Below are 17,322 nucleotides of genomic sequence, written 5' to 3' on the forward strand. Positions count from 1 at the left end.
ATGTGTGTGTATGTATATCCCACAACTTTTTTATCCATTCATCTGTCAGTGGACACCTAGGATGTTTCCATATCTTGGCTGTTGTGAATAATTCTGCAAAAAACCTTTGTTGTTGTTGTACAGTCACTAAGTTGTGTCTGACTCTTTGCGACCCCATGAACTGCAGCATGCCAGGCTGCTGTCCCAACTATCTCCCAGAGTCTGCTCAAACTCATGTTCATTGAGTCAGTGATGCTATCCAACCATCTCATCCTCTGTCACCCCCATCTCCTCCTGCCCTCAATCGTTCCCAGTATCAGGGTCTTTTCCAGCGATTCAGCTCTTCACATCATGTGGCCAAAGTATTGGAGCTTCAGCTTCAGCATCAGTCCTTCCAGTGAATATTCAGGATCAATTTCCTTTAGGATTGACTGGTTTGGTCTCCTTGCTATCTAAGGGACTCTCAAGAGTCTTCCCCAGCACCACAATTCAAAAGCATCAATTCTTTGGTGCTCAGCCTTCTTTATAGTCCAACTCTTACATCCATACGTGACTACTGGAAAAACCATAGCTTTGACTAGATGGACCTTTGTTGGCAAACTGATGTCTTTGCTTTTTAATATGCTGTCTGGGTTTGTCATTGCTTTTCTTCCAAAGAGCAAGTGTCTTTTAATTTCATGGCTGCAGTCATTGTCCACAGTGATTTTAGAGCCCAAGAAAATAAACTCTGTCACTGTTTCACTTTTTCCTCTTCTATTTGCCATGAAGTGATTGGACTGGATGCTATGATCTTAGTTTTTTTAGTATTGAACTTTAAGCCAGCTTTTTCACTCTCCTCTTTCACCCTCATTAAGAGGCTCTTTTAGTTCCTCTTCATTTTCTGCCATTAGAGTGGTATCATCTGCATATCTGAGGCTGTTGATATTTCTCCCAGCAATCTTGATTCCAGCTTGTGATTCATCCAGCCCGGCATTTTGCATGATGTCCTTGCATTAAGTTAAATAAGCAAGATGACAATATACAGCCTTCACGTACTCCTTTTCCAATTTGGAACCAGTCCATTGTTCCATGTCCAGTTCTAACTATTGCTTCTTGATCTGCATACAGATTTCTCAGGAGGCAGGTAAGGTGGTGAAAATATTTGTGGTCTGGTATTCCCATCTCTTGAAGAATTTTCCACAGTTTTTGTGATCTACACAGTCAAAGGCTTTAGCATAGTCAATGAAACAAGTAGGTGTTTTTCTGGTATTTCCTTGTTTTCTCTATGATCCAGCCATTGTTGGCAATTTGATCTCTGGTTTCTCTGTCTTTTCTAAACACAGGTTTTACATCTGGAAGTTCTTGGTTCACGTACTGCTGAAGCCTATTACTTAAAGCCTAATTGGCTGTTTGTGATTGGCTGTCCTTATTATTGTGATTTTGAAACCTTGAAGCTTAGATTCTGGCTTGCCTACATAGGCCACCATGGCATTAGAGCCACATCAGTGTAATGGCCTCCTTATTTAATTAATTTAATAACATATATATTTATATATGTATCTGTATTAAGGTAAAAATGAATTCATACTAATATTTCCAATTCATATCTATTACCCCTGTGGGTCATTTTACCTTCTTCCCTTTGCTTATCTATATCCTCCCACTTCAACACTAAGAAACCTGGCTCCTACAGTCCACCATCAGATACTTAATTGTTCAATTCCAGTATACACGTATAGTGGTTTCAGAATTATTAGCCTGTACCCTTAGGGGAAAAAATTTTGTCAACTAGAATAGAATGCTTATGTACAGTCCCTTTTGCCTATACTCTTAAACATCACTCATTTACAAAATTACTTAGGTTTGCACCCACTTCAGAAACGTTCTTTTGTACGTTTGTAACCCAAATTGCAAATTCTTTTTTCATGTTGTGCATTCTGACCTTTGTATCGCTTGATCTCCTAAGTGATTTTTTGTTTTAGTTAAATATATTAAGTTTTTTTCATATTTTACTTTGTGCTCTAAAGTTCTATGGGTTTGGAAAAAAATATGAAGCATCCACCATTACAGTATCATAGAGAAAAAGTTCACTGTCCTAAAATATTCCCCTGTCCTTCAACTTCCTCCTCTTCTCCAAATACCTGGAAACCAGTGATGTTTTTACTGTCATTTTAGTTTTGCCTCTTTTAGAATGTCATATAAATGGAATCATACAGTATGTCATCTTTTCATACTGACTTGTTTCACATATAAATCATATATGTTTATGATTCATCCATGTTTTTGCATGGGTTGGTAGTTCATTCCCTTTTATCTTTCAGTAGTATCCCATTGTTTGGATATACCATAGTCTGTTTATCTAGTCACTTACTGGATTACATCTTGGTTGCTTCTAGTAATTATGAATAAAGCTTCTGTAAACATTCACATACCCCCCGAAAAAGACCCTCACAGAAGAAATATTTGAGCTGAATATTCAAAGAAAAGGAGGAGATTACTAAGTAGAATGAGTAAGAATATCATGAGGAAGGGCAGAGAGGGATGAAAGAAGAAAGCATATTTGGGGCCATCAGAAAGTTTTCCCTAATTGAAATGGTACTTTTATGATGACAAAATTGGAAAGGTAGGATGGGACTAGGTCATAAAGATTCATGGAGTTTGGGCTTTATCCTTATAAGCCAATGTTTTCCAACTTCACTTATTCATATTCTACCTTTACCATTTTAATTTTTTAAATTTAGTCAATAATATTTTTGAAATTATGAGTTTAATATATTTCCTATGAATATTAAAATAAAAATATGCCTCTTAAAAATGTTTTCATTTGTTTTCCAGCAGTGGTACACTATAATTGTTTAGAAAGATAGTTCTGAGAGTGTTATATGAGAGAGAATGGATGGGTGAATAAAATATGTGATTATTGACAGATGATGAAGTCCTGAATTAAAAAAAAAAACAAAACACAAGCCTTATTCGCAGGGATGGTAAAGAGGGGAAGGGATTTAAAAGATATTTAGGAACTAGAATAGACAGGACTTATTAATTAGAAGAAGGTCGGGATATTTATGAGCCAAAATTTGGATTTAGTGACTAAGTGGAAGGGTGGAAGATTACAGAGAAGGAAGGATCTTGAATTACTTGTAGGTCTCTTGTCTTGGAAGTGAATGATGATATCAGTCCACCAGAGCAGAGAACAAGAGTAAAATTAGGTTTGAGGGGAAAAAATTTCTCTCAAAAATTTATTTAATTGACATTTTCTTTTAAGTTACAAATATGTTTGTTCTCATTGTAGGAAGTGAAATAATAAATGCAAGAAGATAAAGGACTTCCTTGGTGACCCAGTGGTTAAGAATCAATCTACCTGTTAATGCAGGGGACACAGGTTTCATTCCTGCTCTGCAAAGATTCCACACGACCTGAGGTACCTAAGCCCGTGCACCAAAACTTTTGAGTCTGTGCTCTAGAGCCTGTGAGCCACAACTACTGAGCCTACATGCTGCAACTACTGAAGCCTGCATGCTCTAGATCCCCTGCTCTGCAAACAAAAGAGGCTACTGCAATGAGAAGCCCATGCACTGCAACCAGAGGGTAGCCCTCTATTCCGCAACTAGAGAAAGCCCATGTGCAGCAACAAATGGATTTTATTTATTCATTTTTAATATTATTTACTTATTTATTCATAAAAAAAGAAGAAGATAGAGGTAAAATCTCCCCTTTCAATGGTAACAATGACCCTATATGCAGGACAGCAGGGGAGACACAGATGTAGAGAACAGACTTTTGGACTCTGTGGGAGAAGGCGCGGGTGGGATGATATGAGAGAGTAGCATTGAAACATGTATATTACCATATGTAAAACAGATGACCAGGGAAAGTTCAATGTATGAGGCAGGGCACTTAAAGCCACTGCTCTGGGACAACCCAGAGGGATGGGATGGGGATGGGATGAATCACCCGTGGCTGATTCATGTCGATGTATGGCAAGAACCACCACAATCTTGTAAAGTAATTAGCTTCCAATTAAAATAAATTAATTTTTAAAATTAAAAAAATCTCCCCTTTCATATTCCCTTCCCCTCCCCTTGTAACATTGAGGGTACCAATTTGTGCAGCCTTTCACACCTTCATCATGTGTATGTATTTATACACACAGATACAATTTTTTAAAATAAAAATGAAATCATATTCTTCCTCCCTCTCCCTCCCTCCTTCCCCCTCTCTCTCTGAAACTGTGTCACACAGCCGCTTTGTGGTTCCTTCCATAGCACCTGCACATCATTCCTCAGTGGTAGCAGGCCCAAAGTGGGAGGTGACAGTAAGAACAGAGGGCCAAGAAACAGAACTCTGTTAGAGCCATCCATTGGAAGCAAAACTTCTCATTGCACAAGACAGGTCTGTATAGTCTTCATTGGTCCCACACACAGCAATAGAGCATGCTGTCCTCCCCACACACAGCTCACTGCTTGGAGCCAAGTTCTCACTGAGTCCTGACAGCAGCCCCTTCCGTTTTACTCACAGTTGAATGCATTCTGTTGTATGTGCATGATACTCTCCTTCCACTGCTGGGACTTGCTCTGAGATGACTGTGTCTTAATCTCACTGGTCCCACACTGATGCCAAAGTCTAAGGAGTCCACATGGGGTAACTGTAGTCATGCTTAGAGACCTTGCCCTTGGCGAAACACTGGTCGGGGTCTGCATCCTCCAAGTGGTCCAGGTATTTGTCCCTTGCACACACTGGTAATCCTCTTAGTGCTTGTCCCAGATCTTCTCCCTGGATTGATGCGCACGGTCTCCTCACCTGCCAGTGGGGCCTTGCCATCAGCTGTTTGATATGATAACGGTCTGTGAGGTATGGGTCCGGGAGGTGACCCAGGCTGTAAGTCCTCTGGTGCTAACAGGATATGAGGGAGGAGATCCTCTGAACAAGTTGTTCCTTCTGAGACGAATTAGCAGTTGTATTAATAAAACGTTGTCATCGCAAAGCTCCAGTTTCATAATGGACAGTGAAAGATGATGTTGAGCTTTTTATAAGGTCTTTGGTTTCCTCACTCAAGGCTTTGGAAATTAAGTCAAAACTAACTGTTGTCAACCTTCCAATGATGAAAGGTTGGGTTGACTTTGATGTGAAAGTGAAAGTGAAGTCGCTCAGTTGTCTCTGATTCTTTGCGACCCCATGGACTGTAGCCTACAACGCTCCTCCGTCCATGGGATTTTCCAGGCAAGAGTACTGGAGGGGGTTGCCATTTCCTTCTCCAGAGGATCTTCCCAACCCAGGGATCGAACCTGGGTCTCCCGCATTGTAGGCAGATGCTTTACCATCTGAGCCACCAGGGAAGACTCTCGTGTAGACCGAGTCATTTCTTAAAAGTGTTCCAATACCACCAGTTTGTCTTTCTGTCCTTCACTTTTTCTCTTTCCGTCTTTTATGAGAAAGCTGATTCGTCCGTTGCCATCACGACTGAGCGATACGCACACGCACACGCACGCACGCACGCACGCATGCGCACACACACTCATGCGCGCGCATGCGCGCGCACAACATTACAGATTCCGCTTTCCTTCTTGTGGGAACCAACCCGCCCAGCTGAAGTCACCTCAGGTCATAACTACAGCCTCTTCGTGCACAATATAGCTGTCCTCACCCAGGTGTGATTCTTCTATCATTTGCCTATTCACCTACATTCCTGTCCCGTGATGGTGGGCAGCTTTTCTCCCTTCATCTTCCTGTCTGCTACCCTCCCCGCTTATTTACATCTTCAGAGATCACCTGATTTAGTTGGAGGCGGAGAATGGTAGCAACTGGAGCGACTGGAGTGCAAGAGCAGGGTTGCATATACAATCTGGTTGGGGGAGCGGGGACTGAGCACCCGTGAGGCGAGAGGATGGAGGCCAGCAGGGACTCAGGGGACTTGGGAGTCAGTTGAGGGGAGATGGAAACGATTTGGGTGGAAAAACTACCACGTGGCTGAGAGGCGGGGACTGCTGGGAGAAGGAGAGGGCCAGCTGTTGGAGGGGGGCTCAATCCTGGACCTCTCCACCCCCCACCGCCAGACCAATCAGAGCTTGGGGGGAGCTAGGGGAGTTATACCTTTGAGGCGGTACAGGGCACCTCACTGAGCCCTATCTATTTCCCCCAATTTATTCCATATTGGATTCTTAACCATCCTCAACGCGGGGAGCTTCCCTTTTTCCCATTAGGACACCAGTTGTATTATACTGGGCTTCCTAGGTGGTGCAGTGGTAAAGAACTCGCCTACCAATGCAGGAGACACAGGTTCTTCCCTGGGTGGGTAAAGAACTTGCCTACCAAGCATGCTGGCACCCTGATATCTAACTTCCAGCCACTAGAACTGTGAGAAACAAATTTCTGTTGTTCGTAAACTACCCCCGCTACAGTACTTTGTCATAGAAGCCAGAACTAAGACAACCCTGTTTCCAGATAAGGCCACATTCACAGGTACTGGTATTAGGACTTCAATATATCTTGCTATGGGATACAATTCAATCTATAATAGTAATTAGTGATAAAAAATAGTAATTATTGATATGTTAAGACTTGAGTCTCCCATTTCATTATTTTCTGTTTGTTTCCTCTGTTCTTCTTTCTCTTCTTTTGCTTTCCTGTGCTTGCTTGAACATTTTTAAGGATTCTATCTTGATTTATTTATAGTATTTTTGAGCACACTGCTCTATTTAGTTTTCTTAGTTGTTGTTATAAGTGTTACAATATAAACATGTAACTTATAATCAGTTCAGTTCAGTTGCTCAGTTGTGTCTGACTCTTTGTGACCCCATGGACTGCAGCACTCCAGGCTTCCCTGTCAATCACCAACTCCCAGAGCTTGCTCAAACTCATGCCCATTGAGTTGTCGATGTCATCCAACCATCTCATCCTCTGTCGTGTCCGCTTCTCTTCCTGCCTTCAATCTTTCCCAGCATCAGGGTCTTTTCAAATGAGTCAGTTCTTCACATCAGGTGGCCAAAGTATTGGAGCTTCAGCTTCAACATCAGTCCTTCCAGTGAATATTCAGGATTGATTTCCTTTAGTATTGACTGGTTGGATCTCCTTGCAGTCCAAGGGACTCTCAAGAGTCTTCTCCAACACCACAGTTCAAAACCATCAATTCTTCAGTGCTCAGCTTTCTTTATGGTCCAACTCTCAGATCCATACATGACTACTAGAAAAACCATAGCTTTGACTGTACAGACCTTTGTTAGCAAAGTAATGTTTCTGTTTTTTAATATGCTGTCTAGATTGGACATAGCTTTTCTTCCAAGGAGCAAACATGTTTTAATTTCATGGCTGCAGTCACCATCTGCAGTGATTTTGGAGCCCAAGAAAATAAAGTCTGTCACTGTTTCCATTGTTTACCCATCTATTTTCCATGAAGTGATGGGATTGGATGCCATGATCTTAGTTTTTTGAATGTTGAGTTTTAAACAAGTTTGAGAACCCCATGAACAGTGACTTATAATAGTCTACTCTTATTAGTATTTTACTATTTCAACTACAGTAGAGAGACTTTATTTTCATTTAGATTGCTTTATGATACCCACATTAAAAATGTATAATTGTCTTAAGTATTTCTTCTACATGTATTGAGCCACCACATTAGATAGTGTTATAATTTTAGCTTTAACCATCAAATATGACTTAAGAAACTCATGAAAAAGATAGTATTCCCCCATTTTCACCCATTCTGATATACTTTCCTTTCTAAATTTCCAGACCTCCTTTTATCATTTTCTTTTCATTTAGAGAACTTCCTTTAGCTGTTCTTTAAGGGCAGGTTTGCTAGCAACACATTCTCTCAGTTTTCCTTTGAATGAAGGATAGTTTTGACAGATACAGAATTTGTTGTTGACTGTTAGTTATTTTTTAAAATTTTTTGACATGTACACACTGCTTTATTTATTTTTGGCTATGCTGGGCCTTCGTTGCTACATGCAAGCTTTCTCTAGTTGCAGAGGGCAGGAGCTGAATAGCCCCCTCTACTCTCCCATTGTGGAGCATGGGCTGTAGGAACATGGGCTTCAGTAGTTGCAGCTCGCAAGCTCTACAGCACAGGCTCAGTAGTTGTGGTGCATGGGCTTAGTTGCTCTGAGGCATGTGAAATCTTCCCAGACCAGTGATCAAACCGGTGTCCCCTGCATTGGCAGGTGGATTCCTAACAACTCTGGGAAGTCCAACAGTTGTTTATTTTTGACTAATCTTTATTTTTTAGAACAGTTTTAGGTTTACAGAAAAATTGAAAAGATAGTACAGTTTCCATATACCCCACACTGTTTTCCCTATTGTTAACATCTTACATTAGTATATTTGTATGGTACATTTGTTACAGTTAATGAAGTAATATCAATACATTATTATTAAAGTCTATACTTTATCCAAATTTCCTTTGTTTTAACCTGATGTTCTTTATCTGTTTCAGAACCACCCAAGATACCACATTACATCTAGTCATCATGTCTTCTTAGGCTCCTCTTGGCTGTGACAGTTTCTCAGATTTGTATTCCTTTTGATGACCTTGATGGATTTGAGGAGCACTGGACAGCTGTTTTATAGAATATCCTTTACTAGAATTTATCCAATGCATGATAAAACTGGAGTTATAGGTTTTGGGAAGGAAGACCACAGAGGTAAAGTACCATTTTCACTGCATCGTATCAAGTGTACACACTATCAAATGATTTCTCACTTTAGATGTTCACATTGAACACTTGGCTAGGTGGTGTTTGTCAGGTTTCCTCAAAGTAAAGTTACTATTCTATCCCCCTTCCTGTGTTGTACTCTTAGAAGTCACTGTGTATACCCAAACTTGAGTAGAGTTTTGCTCTACTATCTCCTTGGGAGCAAACTATCAAAATAAATTATTTAGAGTTTTGCATGGGAGATTTGTCTTTTTTCCTCCATATATGCATGTATATATGTATATACATATATGTGGCATTATGAATAAATGTATTAATATGCTTGTATGTATGTATTTATCCATCAAATCAATCATTATATGAGTATAAGTATATACTCATGGATATTTATTTTATACTTTGGGTTATAACCCAATACTATTTTATTATATTGCTCAAATCATTCTGGCTTTGACCATCGGGAGCTCTTTCATTTGGCTCCTCTGTCCCTTTGACATACTCCCATCACTGTGGTTTTTTATTTTTTTCCTTTGCACTTTTCTCAGCACTTTCTTACTTTCTGGCTCTATAAGATGTTCTAGGCTCATCTTATGTATTGCCCTAATCTGACAGTTATTCTTTTACTGTGCTTGAAAAATTTTGTGCCACTATCTTCTGACCTGCATGGTTTCAGGTGAGGAATCTGTCATCATCCAAGCTGATGTTCCCTTTTAAGTAGTGCATCTTTTTCTTTGGCTGACTTCACGATTTCTTGTCTTTCAGTTTCAGAAGTTCAATTATAATGTGTCTTAGCATGGATTTCTTTGTAATTCATGCTTTCTAATAACTGCATTGTATTCTATATTTGAAGATATCACAATTAAAATATATGCTACAGACATAGAATCACTAATACAAAAATATATAAAGAATATTTATTGTAACATTATCATTAGTGGCAAAAATAGCATTAGACTATAGGGTCAAAGAGAATGTGTTATTAACTAAGGAGAGGTTCTCAGTGCTGTGGGCTGAGTGAATCATATTCCTCAATTTATGGCATATTGTCTTCATTGACCCATGCAAGATTCCTCCTTTATTTGTTTATATATTTTCTTTTAGCCCCATTCCCCACTCTCATGCCCTCTTCACCCCACATGCAACCATTCCTTAATGTATATCCTTTTGTTTGAATGTAAAATGCAATTTGTTATTTTATATGTGTATTATTTATATTTATATAAATCATATTATGTTAAACATTCAGTTTTTTTTCACTCAGCACTCTGTTGTAGAAGCCATTTTAATAAGAAGCTTGGGGTGAACACACTCACACTACTATATATAAGACAGATAACGAACAAGGACTTTCTATATAGCACAGGGAAATCTACTCAATATTCTGTGATAAGCTATATGAGAAAACAGTCTAAGAAGAATGAAAGTATGAATATGTGTAACTGAAGCACTTTACTGTGCACCTGAAATTAACACAACATTGTAACTCCAATAAAATTTAAAAAAAGAAAAAAAAAAGTCATTCCTGTTTACTGCATACATACATCTAAGGTATTCCCTCTGACTTGGATATAGTACTCTGAGGTATATGTCTACTATCAGTTTCTCCAGTGATGAGCAAGCAGATTATCTCCAACTTCCTGGTAACACAAACAACAATGTGATGAGCATACTTGTATATGTACCCTATGGACCTGTGTAGCAATTTCTTTGGCATATAAAGGACATGCATGTATTTTATATTTTAATAGATATTGCCAGGTTACTTTCCAGAAAGGTTATAATAAGTCTTTCTTCTATCAGAGGTGTATGCTGCTGCTGCTGCTGCTGCTGCTAAGTCGTTTCAGTCGTGTCCAACTCTGTGCAACCCCATAGACGGCAGCCCACCAGGTTCCCCCATCCCTGGGATTCTCCAGGCAAGAACACTGGAGTGGGTTGCCATTTCCTTCTCCAAAGCATGCATGCATGCTAAGTTGCTTCAGTCATGTCCAACTCTGGGTGACGCTATGGACAGCAGCCCACCAGGCTCCTCTGTCCACAGGATTCTCTAGGCAAGAATACTGGAATGGGTTGCCATTTCCTTCTCCACAGAGGTGTATGAGAGTCCCTGTTTTCCCTAATCATTGCCAGTGTTGGATGTTATCAGTATCATTAATTTTTTGCCAGGCTTGGTGAGATATATTGCATTTATTGCTTTAATTTGCATTTTCCTGATTTCTAGGCGAGATTGGGCATCTTCTCATTTGTTTTTGACAACTTGAATTTCTTCTGTAAATTGCCTTGTTTAAAACTGAATTCTGAATGTGTTGAGTTTGTCATCTAGGAGCATCTAGATGACCTGTCTAGTAGGCAACTCAAAATATGGGCCTCTAGTTCCAAAGAGAATTAGAGTTGGTAAATAGCAAATTGGGAGTTGACAGTTTATAGATGACAGCCAGAATCATCTAAATTGGATCTAAATGATAGGATCATCCTTGAAAACAGTGTAAAGTGAGGGAAAAAAGCTGAGCAAAACCCCTGCAAATTCAACATTTAAGCAGCAGATAGAGGAAGAGTCAGGAAGAATGTAAGGAGAAAGAGAAGCAGGAGAGGCTGATGCCAAGGAAGACAAGGGAGGAGAGATATTCAAAGAAGATATGATCTGCCATGTCAAAGGCTACAGAGAGGTTCAGTGAGGTTAGGACTGAAAAATATCCATTACATGTGGCAAATAGGGCATTATTTACCACCTTAGTGAATGTAGTTCCAATAATATGGTGATGGCCCGAAGCCAGATTACAGGGGGTTGAGAAGATCCCTATCAAAGGTAGGGAAGTAGACATAGTGAGAAGTAGATGATCCTTTAAAGAAGTTCAAACCTAAAAGGAAGGAGAGAAGGCAATAGTTAGAGGGATTATAAGGTTTGTGGAGGGCTTCATTTGTTTTAAGAAAAAAGAGACTTGATCATTTGTACAGGCTGGGAGAAGGAAAGGTTAGAGGCAAGAGGAACAGAGATTTTCTAAAATGTCTAAAGTGGCACTCCTGATTTCCCTTCAAAACTTGCTTCCCCAAACTTTCCAATCTCAGTAAATGGCACCACTATCAGTTTCTCAACCCCCAAACCTGGATATGACACTTGAGTCCTCCCTTTCTCTCATTCCATTTAATGAATAAGTGGGAATGCTGAGAGAGCACATACATTTTCTAATATTCCAATAACCTTACCTGGCTTACTGAAGCCCTGTCAGAGCAGGATGTAGAAGCCATGCAGGTCAGGGTCAGAAAGAGAGTGAACTTGCTTTTTTAAATTTCCTGACCATGTTCAAAGGTAATAGTCAAGTCTGAGAACAGAACAGGTGTTAGTCTTAAATAGTTAACTGAATCTCTTGATATTAAGAACAATACATTTGCTTGAATGCTGTCCTCAGTATAGTGATGAGAAGCATCAACAAAATAGCACAAAGTGGTGATATAGCTCCTCTTCCTAATAGGTATTAATTCTGCTCTTCTTTCTAGTTCTTTGGCAAGGAAGAGAGAGGATTAGACGCCTGTCTAATAATGAAAGAGAAGGACATGGGTAGGGGCTTAGTGTGAAGGAAATTAGCCTATGTTTAACAATGTACTCTGGGACTTAAAACTCACTAGACTTAAGTCATTAACAGTAAGGACTGTGTCTGTACCCTCAACACCCAGCACACAGTGTCAGTGCTCAATAAATGTTTGAATCTAGAATATTAAAATACCTTATTTAATCCCTGCAATAACCCTATGAGGTAAATAATTTTACCCACACTGTATAGATTAGGATACAAAGGCTTAGAGAATTTAGTAGCCTGCTCAAATTTAGACCTATGGGCATGTGCATGTATAAAATGTCTTTAGTGCAGTGCAAACGCAGGTTTGGGATAAGGGGTGAGGCTATGGCAAAGAGGGTAGTGCTTTCTCCACACTGACTTGCTTTAGAGCAGGGTTTCTCAGCCTTGAAATTTGATACTTGCAGCTGGGTAATTCTTTGTTGTGGGGGGCTGTCTCATGAATGATATGTTTACTAGTATCTCTGACCTCTGCCCACTAGACGGCTGTAGCATACCCTTCAGGCCTACCACATGGTGACAATCGAAAATGTCTCCGGACATTGCTAAGGGTTAAAATCACCCCTGATTGAGAATCACTGCTATAGAGGTTCACAGAACACAGCAGGTGCTGCCCAGGAGCCTCTTTATACCCAAAGAGAGTAACTCTTCCCCAGTCTTTTCTCCCTACAAAGTCAGTGGTAGAGAACATGCTATGAATACAAGGTGACATGGCTGGTTCTAAGTCTTAGCCCTTTTCTGTGCCCTTTATTCTCCTTCCTCTCTGTTGTATATTTGTTTTTTTCCCTTCCTTGGATCCCCCAGCCCTTTCTCCCATTTAGACTGAAGTTATGTTTTGTGTAAGAACGGTACCCCTTGGGCAACTCAGGATGTTTTTGAACTTTCTGATAAAATCCAGGCCCTCTCTGCTATTAAACTCTACTCTAGTCCCTGAGGCTTGTTGGCTCTCTCCCCGATGTTTTCCTTTGTCACATGGAGATACCAGTCATATTTGTGAGATTCCATCCAAGTATTAACAAAATGGTGGAGTCAGATCTACCTGAACCCAAGGCCCAGGTTCTTACCTTTCCCTCCATTGTTTTCAAATTTTAGATCAGAATCTATAGATCAGAATCCCTTGGCGGTAAAGTTGCCAGATTTTGAAAAATAATAAGACAAAAACCAACCAAACAAAAACAAAATGTCCAGTTAAATTTTAACTTGAATATAGTTATATACCAAATATTGCAAATATTTATAGTTAAAATTGTTTGTTTTTAAAATAAAATCAAATCCCTTATGATTATACAGTGGAAGTGACAAATAGATTCAAGGAGTTAGGTCTGATAGAGTGCCTGAATAACTATGGATGGAGGCTCATAACCTGGTACAGGAGGCTGTGATCAAAAGCATCCCCAAGAAAAAGAAATGCAAAAAGATAAAATGGTTGTCTTAGGAGGCCTTAATAGCTGAGAAAAGAAGAGAAGCAGATGTACCCATTTGAATGCAGAGTTCCAAAGAATAGCAAGGAGAGAGAAGAAAGTCTTCCTAAGTGATCAATGCAAAGAAATAGAGGAAAACAATAGAATGGGGAAGACTAGAGATCTCTTCCAGAAAATTAGAGACGGGAACATTTCATGCAAAGATGGGCGCAATAAAGGACAGAAACGGTATGGGCCTGACAGAAGATGTTAAGAAGAGATGGCAAGAATACACAGAAGAACTGTACAAAATAGATCTTCATGACTCAGATAACCATGATGCTGTGATCACTCACCTAGAGCCAGACATCTTGGAGTGCAAAGTCAAGTGGGCCTTAGGAAGCATCACTACAAACAAAGCCAGCAGATGTGATGGATTCCAGTTGAGCTATTTCAATCCTAAAAGATGCTGCTGCTAAAGTGTGCACTCAATATGCCAGCAAATTTGGAAAACTCAGCAGTGGTCATAGGATTGGAAAAAGTCAGTTTTCATTCCAACCCCAAGGAAGGGCAATGCGAAAGAGTGTTCAAACTACCACACAATTGCATTCATTTCACATGCTAGCAAAGTAATGTTCAAAATTCTCTAAGCCAGGCTACAACAATATGTGAACCGTGAACTTCCAGATATTCAAGCTGGATTTGAAAGGCAGAGGAACCAGAGATCAAATTGCCAACATCTGCTGGATCATCAAAAAAGCAAGAGAGTTTTAGAAAAACATCTACTTCTTCTTCATTGACTATGCTAAAGCCTTTGACTGTGTGGATCACAACCAACTGTGGAAAATTCTTAAAGAGATGGGAACACTAGAACACATTACCTGCCTCCTGAGAAACCTGTATGCAGCTTAAGAAGCAACAGTTAGAACCGGGCATGGAACAACGTACTGGTTCCAAATTGGGAAAGGAATGTCTCAAGGCTGTATATTGTCACCCTGCTTATTTACCTTATATGCAGAGTACATCATGCACAATGCCAGGCTGGATGAAGCAAAAGCTGGAATAAAGATTGCTGGGAGAAATATCAATAACCTCAGATATGCAGGTGGCACCACCCTTATGGCAGAAAGCAAAGAGGAACTAAAGAGCCTCTTGATGAAAGTGAAAGAGGAGAGTGAAAAAGTTGGCTTAAAACTCACCATTCAAAAACCTAAGATCATGGCATTTGTCCCATCATGTCAAGAAGAGGTGGCAAGAATACACAGAAGAACTGTACAAAAAAGATCATCATGACCAAGATAATCACAATGGTGTGATCACTCACCTAGAGCCAGACATCCTGGAATGTGAAGTCAAGTGGGCCTTAGAAAGCATTACTACGAACAAAGCTAGTAGAGGTGATGGAATTCCAGTTGAGCTATTTCAAATCCTGAAAGATGATGCTATGAAAGTGCTGCACTCAATATGCCAGCAAATTTGGAAAACTCAGCAGTAGCCACAGGACTGGAAAAGGTCAGTTTTCATTCCAATCCCAAAGAAAGGCAATGCTAAAGAATGCTCAAACTACCGCACAATTGCACTCATCTCACACGCTAGTAAAGTAATGCTCAAAATTCTCCAAGCCAGGCTTCAGCAGTATGTGAACCGTGAACTTCCAGATGTTCAAGCTGGTTTTAGAAAAAGCAGAGGAACCAGAGATCAGATTGCCAACATCTGTTGGGTCATAGAAAAAGCAAGAGAGTTCCAGAAAAACATCTACTTCTTCTTTATTGACTATGCCAAAGCCTTTGATTGTGTGGCTCAATAAACTGTGGAAAATCCTGAAAGAGATGGGAATACCAGGCCACCTGACCTGCCTCTTGAGAAACCTATATGTAGGTCAGGAAGCAACAGTTAGAACTGGACATGGAACAACAAACTGGCTCCAAATAGGAAAAGGAGTACGTCAAGGCTGTATATTGTCACCCTACTTATTTAACTTATATGCAGAGTACATCATGAGAAACGCTGGGCTGGAAGAAGCACAAGCTGGAATCGATTGCCGGGAGAAATACCAATAACCTCGGATATGCAGATGACACCACCCTTATGGCAGAAAGTGAAGAGGAACTAAAAAGCCTCTTGATGAAAGAAAGTGGAGAGTGAAAAAGTTGGCTTAAAGCTCAACATTCAGAAAATGAAGATCATGGCATCTGGTCCCATCACTTCATGGGAAATAGATGGGGAAACAGTGGAAACAGTGGGCTCCAAAATCACTGCAGATGGTGATTGCAGCCATGAAATTAAAAGACACTCCTTGGAAGGAAAGTTATGACCAACCTAGATAGCATATTCAAAAACAGAGACATTACTTTGCCAACAAAGCTCCATCTAGTCAAGGCTATGGTTTTTCCAATGGTTATGTATGGATGTGAGAGTTGGACAGTGAAGAAGGGTGAGCACCGAAGAATTGATGCTTTTGAACTGTGGTGTTGGAGAAGACTCTTGAGAGTCCCTTGGACTGCAAGGAGATCCAACCAGTCCATCCTAAAGGAGATCAGTCCTGGGTGTTCTTTGGAAGGAATGATGCTAAAGCTGAAACACCAGTACTTCGGCCACCTCATGCGAAGAGTTGACTCATTGGAAAAGACTCTGATGCTGGGAGGGATTAGGGGCAGGAGGAGAAGGGGACGACAGAGGACGAGATGGCTGGATGGCATCACCAACTCGATGCACATGAGTTTGGGTGAACTCCGGGAGTTGGTGATGGACAGGGAGGCCTGGCGTGCTGCAATTCATGGGGTCGCAAAGAGTCGGACACAACTGAGCTACTGAACTGACCTGACTGAGATGGGGAAACAATGGAAACAGGGAGAGACGTTATTTTCTTGGGCTCCAAAATCACTGCAGATGGTGACTGCAGCCATGAAATTAGATGACACTTGCTCCTTGGAAGAAAAGTTTTGAGCAACCTAGACAGCATATTAAAAAGCGGAGACATTACTTTGCCAACAAAGGTCCATCTAGTCAAAGCTATGGTTTTTCCAGTGGTCATGTATGGATGTGAGAGTTGGACTGTGAAGAAGGCTGAGTGATGAAGAATTGATACTTTTGAACTGTGGTGTTGAAGAAGACTCTTGAGAGTCCCTTGGACTGCAAGGAGATCAAACCAGTCAGTCCTAAAGGAAATCAATCCTGAATATTCATTGAAAGGACTGATGCTGAAGCTGAAGCTCTACTTTGGCCACCTGATGCAAAGAACTGACTCATTAGAAAAGACCCTGATGCTGAGAAAGAATGAAGGCAGGAGGAGAATGGGATGACAGAGGACGAGATGGTTGGATGACATCACCAACTCAATGGACATGAGTTTGAGCAAGCTCCAGGAGATGGTGAATGACAGGGAAGCCTGGAATGCTACAGTCCATGGTGTGGCAAAGAGTTGGACACGACTGAGCAGCTCAACAAGGAACAATAACAAAAAATTATTTGTTGTTTATCTGAAATTCAAAATTAACTGGAACATTTTGTATTTTATCTGGTAAACTTTCCTGGAAGGCATTATTAAAACACAGCTTGCTGGGCCTCACTTCCCAATGGTTTTGATTCTGTAGGTCAGGATGGGGCCTGAGAATTGGTGCCTGCTGGTCTAGAGACCACTTTTGAGATCCATGCCACATAGGTTAAATGGTGAGAGATAAGAAAGTCCGTGGGAAGCTTTTCCCTCTGATCCTCATATTCCACCAAAGCAGAAGGAAAGAA

General features: G+C 40.4%; 1 non-coding gene across 1 annotated transcript; it reads right to left on the bottom strand.

Moving 5' to 3' along the window:
• Nucleotides 1-5,222: 5,222 nt before the first annotated feature.
• Nucleotides 5,223-5,294, bottom strand: TRNAC-ACA (transfer RNA cysteine (anticodon ACA)). Its single transcript has one exon. It is a non-coding gene; the product is annotated as a tRNA-Cys (tRNA).
• Between the last annotated feature and the right edge of the window lie 12,028 nt (nucleotides 5,295-17,322).

The sequence above is a fragment of the Bos javanicus genome, chromosome X (assembly GCF_032452875.1).
Source record: "Bos javanicus breed banteng chromosome X, ARS-OSU_banteng_1.0, whole genome shotgun sequence".
Lineage (NCBI taxonomy): Eukaryota > Metazoa > Chordata > Mammalia > Artiodactyla > Bovidae > Bos > Bos javanicus.